Source organism: Oreochromis niloticus, linkage group LG22, assembly GCF_001858045.2.
Source record: "Oreochromis niloticus isolate F11D_XX linkage group LG22, O_niloticus_UMD_NMBU, whole genome shotgun sequence".
NCBI classification, from domain to species: domain Eukaryota; kingdom Metazoa; phylum Chordata; class Actinopteri; order Cichliformes; family Cichlidae; genus Oreochromis; species Oreochromis niloticus.
In genome coordinates this window covers 7,695,883-7,709,304 of record NC_031985.2, presented here as the reverse complement: position 1 = coordinate 7,709,304, position 13,422 = coordinate 7,695,883, and the positions used below count along the sequence as shown (strand labels likewise).

Genomic DNA, 13,422 nt, shown 5'->3' with positions numbered 1-13,422 from the left:
AATCCACATTTCACTGTTTTACTCTTTGGTTCAGATGTGGATACTGTATTGTTCTTTCTTTGTGATTTTTTATGTTTAAGTTGTTTATTGCTGGTTTTTAGTTTGTTTTTTGTCTGTTTGGGAGCTGACACAGTCTCAATGGAGATGGCATGTAAATACAATCAACGGTTTTAGCTGTTTTTCTTTTCTTTTTTTGTTTTTGACAGATATTGAATGTAGTTAAAACTTTAAATATTGCAATTTATAAAATGGACGACACTGAGTCTTTGAAAGACTTGTGTTTTTTCATCTTTGATTATTTATTATTGTTCATTTATAAGACAAAAGTATTTGTTATTTAATAAGTACATTTATTGTTCAATGTGTATTCTCTTATTATTTCCAGTTATGTACAAATAATCTGTAACTTGTTTATGTTATTCCATAACAAACAAGAAATAAAACTGAATTACAAAGAACTTTGAAATATCGCTTAAGCAGTTATATCACTAGTTTTAATAAAGTGCTAAATTAATGTGCATCTTTGTGTGCGTGGTTAAACTTCACTTACCTTGTTGTTTCTGTGGTCAGTAATTATATCTGTATTAATAATACCATTTTTGAAAGACATTGCAAAAGTTAACTCATCTGATATGTTTTGTGTCTATGTTATATTGCATACATCTTCTAACATCCAACCCTCTCCCTGAAAAAAGTAAAAATCATTATCTTTTCTCTAATATTAGTTTTTTGTTCAGTTATAGCGTTGTGGTCCTGAGTCTGGTGATTCAGTGATGATGTTTTTTATTATTAACATTCTTTGTTTCAGTTAAGTTTCTGGTTATATGTTTTGGTGTTTTCTAGCTCTTTGGTTGCTACACGTCCCTTTTTTAGTTTCTTGTCTAGAATCTCCTTTGTCAGTCATGCCCCCATGTCGCAGTTTGTTACTCTTGTCTCTGCACTTCATGTTCCCTCTGTCTCCCCTGTAAGCCGTGTCTCCTTGTCAAGTCTGTGTCTCTGTGCCTGTCTCCTGTTTCCTGTTTTATTTTGACAGTCCTGCATCCCTTGTTAATGTTTTCTATTTTGTTTCCTTTTGGTCTCTTAATGTAGGATTAGTCCCGGCTGTTTTTTCCTCCTGTTTTCCATTCCCTTGTTACTTCTTGCTGGATTTAAACCTTATTATGAGGGACACATTTTATGAGTGAACTTGACTTTAAGTGACTGACAGGTTTCTTTGAAAAATACTTTCTTATATCCAGGTTCTTCCTTTTTGCTGCCATCCTCCTCTCCTCCTTGCAGGTCCTCGCAGCGCAGGCTTGCCACTGCTAAAACTAAACAGAGCTCCCTGAAAGGCACAGCCAATCACATTGGCCATATTTGTCACATGAGGTAGGACTCCAGTAGAGAACGTAAATTAACTCTTTGTTCACCGCTGGGTGAATGAGACGTAGACAGATCATTTTTTTCTTTCTATCGGGTTTGTTTTTCTTTACTCGAAGAGATCAAATTATTGGTGGGGACAATTCAATAATTGCTGGATATTGGTGGGACATGTCCCTTCCGTCCATGCCAAATCTACGCCCTTGGGTTTGGTACGCTGAAATAGTTGAAGGCCATCCACAAGATAGATAAAAATATATATATTAAATTATTTCTTTGCATAAGTACTTTAACTCAGTTCTGTGAACCCAGCAATTGATAGAGGATGTACTTTTACTAAATAATAATGTTTTAAATAGTTGTTTTTTCCCCTTTTCTTATTAACCAAGCTGACTTTTGCAACTTAATGGAAGCAGCAGAAGTAGCATAAAAAATAATCCTCTCTAAAACCAGAGTTTTAGTTCTGTCTTGTTTATTCTATGCTTTCCCATGGCATTCAGTGTGCATGTGAGACTGTAGGAGGGGCATATTCTGTTTAATGTTTAATTTTTTATGACTCAGATCATTTCAACCCAGCCTAACAGAAAATAGAACTTGAACAAGTCACGTTACCGCTCCCAGTTGTTTTTTTCCTCTTTATTTTTTCTTGTGTTAGTTAACGTGAAAATGGAAAAAAAGATGAAGTGTGTGCTCATATTACTCCTCTGCTGTCATGTTGGATCTCCAGGTAAGATCATATTTCAAGTCTTTCTTTGAAAAATATTTGTCTTAAATTACAGCAAACTGAATCACAAGAGACTTGTTATTTTAGTTTTACTTTGAGCTGTTGCCATTTTATTCCTTTGTTGGTGGGGAGTGTCAACAGCTGAAATGGACGGCCAACACCACCTAACTTGTCAAAAAGGCACAGGGAGATATTTAAGTGTATAGAAATGGTATTTTAGATCAGCAGCTGTGGCTATGCTTTTACAGATGTGTTGTTCAAAGAATTCTTTCAATTTCCATAAAACACCATCCTAGTGTTTTAACAGCTGATAGGAAAACACTACAGAGTGTTATTAAATTAGTACAGAACACTATACCCACACAGCTAGCTTCTCTAAGTGACATATACAGAACTGAACTTTCAATAGGAGCTGTAAAACTTAAGTTAAGTACAATTTATTCTCCTGTTGATATTGAACATACTTTGATTTTTAAACTTTATTTACACTTTGTAAGAATGAACTTATTCTGAAAGCAAATTAATTAAACTTGTATCTTCTATTTTGACTTTTTATCTTACACTGTCTTCTGCACCACTGACTGGAGTTTCATCATGACAGCAGCTGTATGTTAGTGCAATAACAATAAAAACATTCTGTTCTATTGTTAAGTTGACTGGTGGTGAAAGGAAGATGTGTGCACCCCTGAAATGTCACAGTAAGTCTCCGTAGGAGACATTAATGTTATCAGTGAATGTACTTTTGCTGTACCTGTGGATTTTAGACTGTGGAATGATTTTCTTTGTACTGCAATGTATGTTTGGAGTAGTAGGAATAAAGAGTTACAGAAGAGTTATTAGCAGAAATTTAAGTTTGACTACAAGTACTTCATCATTGAGAAGGTTCTCAGTGTCTTTTCACCCTAATACTTTTGAAGACAACGCCGAATCTGAAACAATTTCTAGTTCATATTTAACCCTCTTAAATTATACAAAAAGTATACAATAGGAATGCCTCCTAATTCAAAATCTTCCTAATTTGACAGTAAAACACTCCTTGAAGTATTTCATCACTGAAACCCCAGGAGCTCAGAGCATCCCAGAGTTTGTTGCTGTTGCATTTGTTGATGAAGTTCCTATAGGTGACTTCAACAGTGTAAGAGGAGCAAAACCAAAGAAAGACTGGATTAAATTCTTTGAGGATCATCCTGAGCACCTGGAGTGGCATAGTTTACAGTCTCATGAAAGTCATCACTTCTTGAAGGCTACCATTGAGACTTTGAGGCAATGTTTAAACCAAACTGAAGGTATGGATTTGTTTCACTTGTTACTGCTGAAATATTATAATGGTTTGTTTTGAACATCTTTTTTATTTTCTTTCTTTATATTTGCTTTTGCATTGTTTATTTGTGGTAAAAGTGTAGTTTCAGGTATAAGCTGTTCTGGCATCTTACTAGTTTATTACAGCTACTGCTACTGTCTTTTTTTTTTACAGGTGTTCATATTTTGCAAAAGTTGGATGGCTGTGAATGGGATGATGAGACTGGAGAGGTTAATGGGTTCAATCAGTACGGTTATGATGGAGAAGATTTTCTAGCATTTGACCTGCAGACAATGACATGGATCACTGCAAAACCACATGCTGTCACCACCAAAATGATATGGGATGCTGATAAAGCTCGATTGGAATCAAATAAAAACTTCATAGTTCATCAGTGCCTTGAGTTTTTAAAGAAGTATTTGCAGAAGAGCTTTCTGCAGGCAACAGGTAGAATTACATTATCTGATAGAAACGTAACAAAATCAAATTAATATGGGTTTCTTGCTTCAAAGTTAGAATAAAACAAATTTAAATGAAGAATATAACAGCTACCTCTATCTACTATCTGTTTGCAGTCCTACCTTCAGTGTCTCTCCTCCAGAAGTCTTCCTCCTTTCTGATCAGCTGCCACGCTACAGGTTTCTTCCCTAACAGAGGTATGATGTTCTGGAGGAAAGATGGAGAGGAGCTTCATGAAGGCGTGGATCCAGGAGAGATCCTCCCCAACAATGATGGGACCTTCCAGATGAGTGTTGATCTCAATGTTTCATCAGTCACACCTGAAGACTGGCAGAGGTACGACTGTGTATTTCAGCTCTCTGGTGTGAACGAGGACATTATCAACAAACTGGACAAAGCAGTGATCAGGACCAACTGGGGTAAGACTGGATCCTGCAGGGTTTATAAAACTGCAGTATAATGTTCTCAAGCTGTTAACTAAACATTTATTCTTTTCTTACTCTCATGCCTACTGTTACTGCTGATACATAAACATAAGTCTATACAAGTTCAGTATATGTTTGGTTTAAAATGGGTTTTAATGGTTGGATCAAGTAATTAAGTACCATATGCAATATAATGCATCACAAGAAGTTTACTCAAACTAATGTCTGAGTAATCTGTAATGACTGAATAGTAATGGTTTTGTGTCATTTATTGTTTCGCACATACCAGGTCGTTCCTCACACAGTCCTTGGTATCGGCACAGTTTTCTGTTTAATATTATAAAATTGTGCCATGTGTTGTTAAACAGAGAAGCCCACTGACGCTGTGACCTTCATCAGTGCTGCAGTGGTTGTTCTAACTGTCACCATCATCACAGCTGTGGCATTTGTAACTTACAAAATGAAGAAAGGTGAGAAATCTAAAAGCGGGAAATATTGAGTTTAGTTTTTAACCTTCTTATTATGTTAATGATCAATTTGAGTCATTCCAGTTTTTGTGTTGACCAAAGTACTAGTCATCCTTTCTTTTTCTTCATGAAAGTTTATGACTTTTCCTTATCTGGGGTCATGAACTGGTGTTTAAAATATGGACACTTTGATGTGTCCTGGAATGTCTCTGCAGTGTTTCTATACAAAGATGATGTTACGGGTCATTTTGACCTGCAGTAAAAAGTTGTTCAGATCCAAAATAAACATTTCTCTTTGATGTATCTTGTTTTGACTGCCTCTGAATATACATTCAAAACCAGGTGTGTATGCAAGAAACTTTCTCTCCCCTATTCTTGTCACAGAGAGCAGCTCACTAGCTACAAACACAGACACACAGCTCACTAGCTGCAAACAGCAAAAACACACAGCTCACTAGCTGTAACCACTCCCATGGCACTCTGGCCCAGAGCTCACCTTTCTCTGGGCTTAAATCTCTTTAATTACTGATGAGAGTCAGCTGCACAAAAGAAAAAGGTGACACCTAAGGCAGGAGAGATTGAAGGACATGCCCACACAAGCACCTTCAGGAGGAGGCCCTGCTAGGGCCGTAACAATGTCATTTCAACACATGAAAAATGAGCTCCAGAAGGTTGATGGCTGAAGAAGCTTTATCACTGCTTTTCAACCGGGATGGTGATGAAGAAGAAAATGTTTCAGAGGCTGAGGATCTTTCAGAGGCCGAGGACAATGTTATTGATGATCCAGACTGCCAATTTTCAGATGAGGAGGAAGATTCTGAGGGGGTTTGTGCCGCCATCTCTACATAAAATGAAAACCAAGGAATGCAGCAATCATCATCCACAGGGATGTCATCTTCTAATGTCATCAAAATGACTCCTGGTCCTACAAGATTTGCCATCACACAAGTTGATGATATTCAATCAGCATTCCAACTCTTCATATCTCCAAAAGTTGAATTTGTTCATCTGGACGTAGCGTTTTGTGGGAGAAATGTTTCGTCACTCATCCAAGTGACTTCTTCAGTCTCAGTTGACTGCAGGTTTCCCCAAATCAGGGTCATATAGGGGTCAGTTCTACAGGCAGAAACATGGGTGTGCCATGGGCTCCCCAGTTTCACCCATCGTGGCCAATTTGTACATGGAAGAAGTGGAAAAGAGGGCTTTGCTATCCTACCCTGGAACACCACCAAGCCATTGGTTCAGATATGTGGATGACACCTGGGTGAAAATCAAATCTCAGGACGTACCACATTTCACGGATCACATTAACTCGGTGGACCAACACATCAAATTCACCAGGGAGGATATGAAAAGTGGCAGGTTAGCCTTCTTAGACTGTGAGATTTCCATCAGTAATGGGGGACATCTAAAAGCTGACGTGTACCGTAAACCTACACATACGGATCAGTATCTAAGGTTTGACTCTCATCATCCACTGGAGCACAAACTGGGTGTCATCAGGACGCTACAACACAGAGCGAACACCATCCCCACTGACACAGCGGCCAGGGAGGCAGAACAACATCACATCAAGAAGGCCCTGAGTAAATGTGGTTATCGCAGCTGGACTTTTGTCAAAGCTGGAAAGACACCCAAAGAAAGCTCCAGCCGATCCAGGAGAGAAGGACAACCGCTGCCCAAGCGAAAACCTGTAGTGATCCCATATGTGTCAGGAGTATCGGAACAGTTGAGACGCATTTTTTCTAAACACCGCGTGTCTGTGGCTTTTAAACCCCAAAATACGCTGCGCCAAAAATTGGTCCACCCCAAGGATCGGGTCCCCCGACACAAACAGAGTAACATAGTGTACGCTGTTAAGTGCCAGGAGGATTGCCAGGACTTATACATCGGGGAAACCAAACAACCTCTAGCGAAGCGGATGGCACAACACAGAAGAGCAACCTCGTCAGGCCAGGACTCTGCAGTCTATTTACACCTACAGACACTCTTTCAATGATGAGGATGTTCACATCCTGGACAGGGAAGAACGCTGGTTTGAGCGCGGAGTCAAGGAGGCCATTTACGTGAAAAGGGAAAGACCATCTCTGAATCGAGGAGGGGGCCTAAGGGTACATCTTTCGCCATCTTACAACGCTGTGATTGCAGCCATTCCCCAACTCTCTGTGAATGGTACTCATGGCCATTGATCAGTGTTCTTTGATCAGTGGGTTTTGGTCAGTGATTGTTGATCAATGGTCATGGGAATTTGCATAATTATGATTAAGGAACTGACCTCACAGCCCATTGTTCCTTCAGTGGGCTGGTTTCAGTCATTATGCAAATGTACTGTTTATAAGATTTGGGGAAACCTGCAGTCAGCTGAGACTGAAGAAGTCACTTGGATGAGTGACGAAACGTTTCTCCCACAAAACGCTACGTCCAGATGAGCAGATTCAACTTTTGGAGATTTACTTTCCTGGATGATTGAGAATGCATCAAGACGAAACTCTTCATATCCCCTCCAATAGAGAGGATTATACTGGACATGACTAACTTGGAGGGGAGGCATATATTTCAAGAGAAATGGAAGCCACTGGATCAGACTGACTTGCATGCTTATATTGGAATTCTGATATTAGCTGGAGTATACAGGTCCAAGGGAGAAGCAACTGCAAGTCTATGGAATGAAGAAAACGGAAGGCCAATCTTTCGAGCAACAATGTCTTTGGAGACATTTCTCAAGATATCTCCTGTGATCAGATTTGACAACTGCGAAACCAGAGCTGGTCGACGTGAAAGAGACAAACTTGCTGCAATCAGAGATGTATGGGATAAATGGGTGGAAATTCTACCTTTGTTGTACAACCCTGGTCCCCACGTTACTGTTGAAGAGCACCTTGTCCCATTCAGGGGTCACTGTTGATTCCGACATTATATGCCCAACAAGCCGGCCAAGTATGGCATCAAAATATGAGCAGCCTGTGATGCAAAATCTAGCTATGCATGGAATATGCAAGTGTACACTGGAAAGCTACCTGAAGGAGCATCTGAGAAGAATCAGGGGATGTATGTGATGCTGCAGATGAGTGAAGGGCTGCAAGGGCATAACATCACCTGTGACAATTTCTTTACATTCTACTGGCTTGGAGAGGAACTTCAGAAGAGAAAGCTGACTATGTTGGGAACAATCAGAAGAAATAAGCCAGAACTTCCCAGTGAAATTTTGAAGATGCGGGGAAGATCTCTGCATTCCTCAATATTTGTTTTCACTGAGAAAGCAACAGTTGTTTCATACTGAACAAGGAAAAACAAGAATGTTCTTGTAATGAGCACAATGCACACAGATACATTTCTGAGCACAAGAGAAGACAAAAAAACCCACAAATGATCCTAGACTACAACTCCACCAAAGGAGGAGTAGACAATCTTGACAAAGTCACAGCAACATACAGCTGCCAGCGCAAGACAGCTCGTTGGCCCTCGGTAATTTTCTACAACATTTTGGATGTGTCTGCTTACAATGCCTATGTCCTGTGGACTGAAATCAACCAACATTGGAATGTGGGTAAATGGTACCGACATCGGCTTTTCCTGGAAGAACTGGGAAAAAGTCTTGTCACTTATGCGTGTCAGACCAGCTCGACCCCCAGCAGCAGCTGTCATTGAAAAAGTCAAGTGTGCACCATCCAACCAATCTGCAGTCGATCCAGTGGATACAGGTGTAAAGCAACGGAAAAGATGCCAGCTCTGTCCCTCACAAGAAGACATTAAAACAAGCACTTTTTGTGAGTAATGCAAGAAGTACATCTGCAGAAAGCACACAGTTACATTCTGCCATCATGTGGACAAAACTGAAAATGTAGAACATTGAAAAACGGAGAAAATCAGGCAAGTTGAAAAGAAATGTGTTTGTAAAGAAGGAAAAACTTGTACTAAATTGTTCTTAAAAATAGTTATTGAAATTCAAACTGTTGTGTATGTCTGTGTTCTAAATGTTTATCTAATGGATAAATAAATAAATAAATGAATAAATAAAGTTGCTATTGTTTTATTGCAGTTTTTTGACAATTCTGAGTGCATGTACACAGTACGGATCAAAATGACCCATAACATAATCAATGTGATTTTTTTTCTTAATTTGTGCAATTAAGAAAAAACAAAAAAAGGGCAACTGATATGATTTCTTCTTGTTTGTTTCAGCCAAATGTTCTACATCCTGTAAGTAAAATCTGCTTTTATTAATTTTTAATTTCTCAGATGTGATTAGAGATATAACATGTAGGCTTTATGTGAAAACAAAGTATAGATTTTTTTTTCTTATTTGATGATGCTCTGCTCACTTGAATATCACTGATTTCTCACTTTCATAGATGAGACGCAGGGTCATGTATTCAAACAGAAACCAACATTCACTTCAAATTATCTCCTTGAAATGGATAAAATATTTGTAAACTGGGTATTTATTTTTATCTTCCAGCTCCTGGTGATAGCTCTGAGCAGTCTGAGAGACTAAATCCACAAAGTTGACTGTCCTGCCAAGAGGTCTTCTCTTCACTGTCTGTGTGACTTTCCTCAAGCTACTGCAGTTTATTCTATAGTTCAAGGACATATGTTAAAAACACTAGTAAATAAAACACAGGTAATGATCACATTTTGCAGATCACTGGGAATAGGCTGCTGCACTTACAAAGCAAAAGTAAATGTTTCAAATTAGTTGTGCATCAATGACAGTTTGTTAAACCTGAAGTTTGTGATTTTACTGAGACACTGGCAGTGTACAAAGCATCTGGTATTTTCCAAATGACACCAAAACATCTGAAAAATGAAAGCAACAGACTCTCATTTGGAAATAAAATGTTGTGAGTTTATTATTTTATTCTTCTGTAAAAATAACTAACCCCCTGCATTTGATTTGGGAGGTCACATAACTTTTTTCTTTGACCACCTTTGGCAGCAATATTGTGTGCACAAACTACTCTAACAACAAACTCACCATGTATGTTGTACCGTTTTCATGACTTCTGTACATACTGATGACCATTTTAACAAAAAAATTTAGTTTAGATTCATCACTCCATCAGACCTGTTGCGACAGATTTGTGATCCATTGCTTGTATAAATTGAGAGCAAACCTTCCACTGAGACATTGATGAGGCTTCAGTAAACAGTGGATGGATCAGCTAAAGGGCCAGATGTGTCTCAGGTTCGGTGTCTATTCTCTGTTGGACCTTTTTTTTAATCACAAAAATATTTGTGCTAAATCCATTTTAAATATCCAGTGTTATTACATATTTAAATATTGTTTGCTTATACACACATAAGCATTCTGACATGAAGATTACACTATATTTACTGGCTCACGTCACTGTGACGAATGCAAGAATCAATGTACTTATGTTATGTTATTATTGTTATAATAGCTTTGCATGTTTTAGATTGAAGCTATTTTATTTTGAGTCATTTCTAACGAATCAGCAGCTGGGACCTCATTCTGGAGGGATAGAATCTGAACCCTGAATGTATGAATCACAAAAGGGGAAAACTAAAATACATTAAAGTTAGGTAAATTGTAACAGGATAAAAAGTGAAATAAATTGGATTAGAATAAAATATAAGCATTATAAACAAAACCTATTCTGTCTGTTTTATTCTATCTAAAATAGATATTTTGACCCTGCTCCAACTAGGTTGATGTAGCTGACTGTGTGTTGAGTGTAGTGTGTATTAGAGACCAGCAGACAAAGGGGGTGGATCAGAATTTCTAGTGAAAGAAATCATAAACAGACTGTGTGATAACCACAGAAACACACAGAAACTTTAGCATTTATTTACTCAAACATTTTAAATTTTCATTTTTTGCGTCAAATCTAAGCCATAATATGATGGTCACCTCCCTCGTGAAGTGGCTCGTGGCCACAGTACAGGCATTTGACACACGTTTCGAGTTACCACTTAGTTGGATATAATTTTCAGGATGGACCTTAAGAGAGATACTCCATCGCCAACTAGTGTTTTGGGGGCAAAATTACAGGGCAAATGTTTTACTGCGCAAGTGACGCACGTCAGGACAGGTTTTATTACTGGCGAGGACATAGGTCACCTTGTGAATAATATGACCCATGAGCTATATACTTCAACAAAAGGAATGATAATTTTGACATTAAGCATCAAAAAAAGATGAAGCTGTTTTTTCTGCTTTTCTCCTGTCATAGTTCTTTTGCAGGTAAGAAAAAACCCTTAAATCTTTCATTTCTAACAGCACTCTCACCTGACTTTAAGCAGCGTTTTCACTTTTATTTCATTTTAAAGGTTTTCAGTAGCCTGAATCTTACTAACTACATTTTCATAACCATTTTCTGGAATAATAGGGAATCAAAACATGACAAAATTTTCTTATGAAATGCAAAATTAAACAAAACTAAAATATAGAAAATATTAAAACTCTTTTATTTCAGATATATATTGGTTGTTCCTAATTTTCAGCAACAGAGAAACACTCAAAGCACATCAGACAAATAAAAATCACAGTCACTCAGTCCTACTGTAGACTCTTATAATGATACTGTTACTGCAAAGTGTGAATCTTACTGAATTATACTGAAAGTAATTCTGACAATGCTTGACTCTTTTATGTTGCATGTAGGTATTCTTTGTCTTGTTTAATTAATATTATAAATCGTATTTGTTCCACAGTGATACACTCACTGAAATATTTCTTCACTGGATCCTCTGGAGTCTCAAACATCCCATCATGTTGCTGCTGTGACAGCAGCAACATGATATTACAACCAAGAAAGGATGGGACAATAAAAATTTTAGAAAACAACCCCGAAAGGTTGGAGTTTTACACTCAAATGTGTTTTAAGGATCAAGCAAACATGTTCAGAAAACTGATTTCTAGTTTGAAACAGCAATTCAACCAAAGTGCAGGTACAGTATTTTCTGTTTCATGTTAACTCAGATCATGATAATTCAACAAGTGATTGATGAAAAAAAAACCCTGATTTTTTACTAACTGAATTTTGCTTATAATTTTGTTAGATGTAAAAAGTTTTTTCAAAAAACTTTCATATCTTACCATTTTTCTGCTTCTCAGAGTTTATTGCCTCAGGTTAAATCAGTTTAGGTCTCCAGCTTTTTCAATCTTTTTCTTGGAATCGTGAGTAATTACATCAGGCCTACTATTCCAGTTATCTTTCATTATTCATGCTTAAAAAGGGCTGAGAGTTCATTTAACTTGAATCATTTACATAACATAACCCATATCCGAACAACAGTACTTCACACAATGTACAATGTTATTATGATTTGTAGTGTCCATGTTCTCTCTCTCTCTCTTTAGGTGTCCACATTGTACAGAGGATAGAAGGCTGTGAGTGGGATGAAAACACTGGAGAGGTGGCAGCTGTCTTAGAGTAAGCTTATAATGGAGAAGAGTTCTTCACTTTGATTTTAAGACGCTGATATGGATTGCACTGAAAACAGATGCTGACATTACTAAAATGAAATGGGATGCTGAAAGAGATGTAATAAAATACACTGAAAATATACTCACACACATCTGCCCAGATCAGCTGAAGATGTATTTAGAAATTGTGAAAAGCTCCCTACAGAGAACAGATGATCTGTTTCATGGATGGATAAGCCTTAAGTTTTTGTTATTTTGTTAAAACCTTCCCAAAATATACATTATATCATTGATATATAATAAATCTATACATTCTTTTTTTAAAAATAGAATGGCACAAGCATTTATTTAATGGTTTAGAAGGTGACTGATAGTGGTTTAACAGTTTTATCAATAAAAGTAGTTTAATCACAAGTAATCAGAGATGGGAAGACAATGACAGGAAGCAAAGCAACATACCACACAACGAAACACTAAAGGTCAGGGTTTTATTATATCAAATATACAAATAAAAAGGCAAGTTGTTAAAGGAGCCCTCCTCTTACCATAGTGTGTTTGCTGTGTCACACGTCTCCTTAAGATATCCGTAATTTATATAAAAGTTTGTTACGTCTTTTTTGCCTTACAGTTGGGGAGCTGTTACTGAATCTATTTGGAGGCGAATTTCATCAGTATAGCTTGATGTAGATGTTATAGTGCATTGTGATTTATAGAGATGGATGGATCAATGTTTGTTTTAACCTGCTTCATCTGCACATCTGTGTTTTACTGTGACGATTTCCATCATTCCTTCAGTAGTTGTTGCTCTTATTCTCATCCTCGTTGCTGTTGGTGTTGGTGTTTATAAAAAGAAAAAAGTTGAGAGATTCAAATGAGTTGAGCTGACCCTCTAATAAAGAGCGTAAAACTGAACTGGAAATATTTATTTTTCCCTTTTATTTCAGAAAGAAATACTGAACCATGTAAGTAAACTAATTTTATTTGCTACTCTGCATTGCATTGATACTGCATGTAAAAGCCAGTGCAAGATTAATGGGACTAACTGTATTTTGGTATAACAGCTCTGGGTGACGCCTCTGAAATTCAGAACCTGAGATGTTAATATTTGAGAGACTGAATTTGATTCGTACACATCCCTCTTTTCGTAACCTGAGGTCATCAAATCCAAACCTGTTAGTGGTCCCTCCCCCACACTCGTTTTATAACTCGAGGGGACTGATCTTTCCAAGTTGTTGCACCCAGACTGTGGAATGCACTTCTTCTATTTCTACGGTGTCTGGACTCAGTGGAGACCTTCA

The 13,422-nt window shown here is 37.6% G+C and overlaps 1 pseudogene; it reads left to right on the top strand.

Moving 5' to 3' along the window:
- Positions 1–2,005: 2,005 nt before the first annotated feature.
- Positions 2,006–12,135, top strand: LOC100693280 (major histocompatibility complex class I-related gene protein-like; annotated as a pseudogene).
- The last annotated feature ends 1,287 nt before the right edge of the window (positions 12,136–13,422 follow it).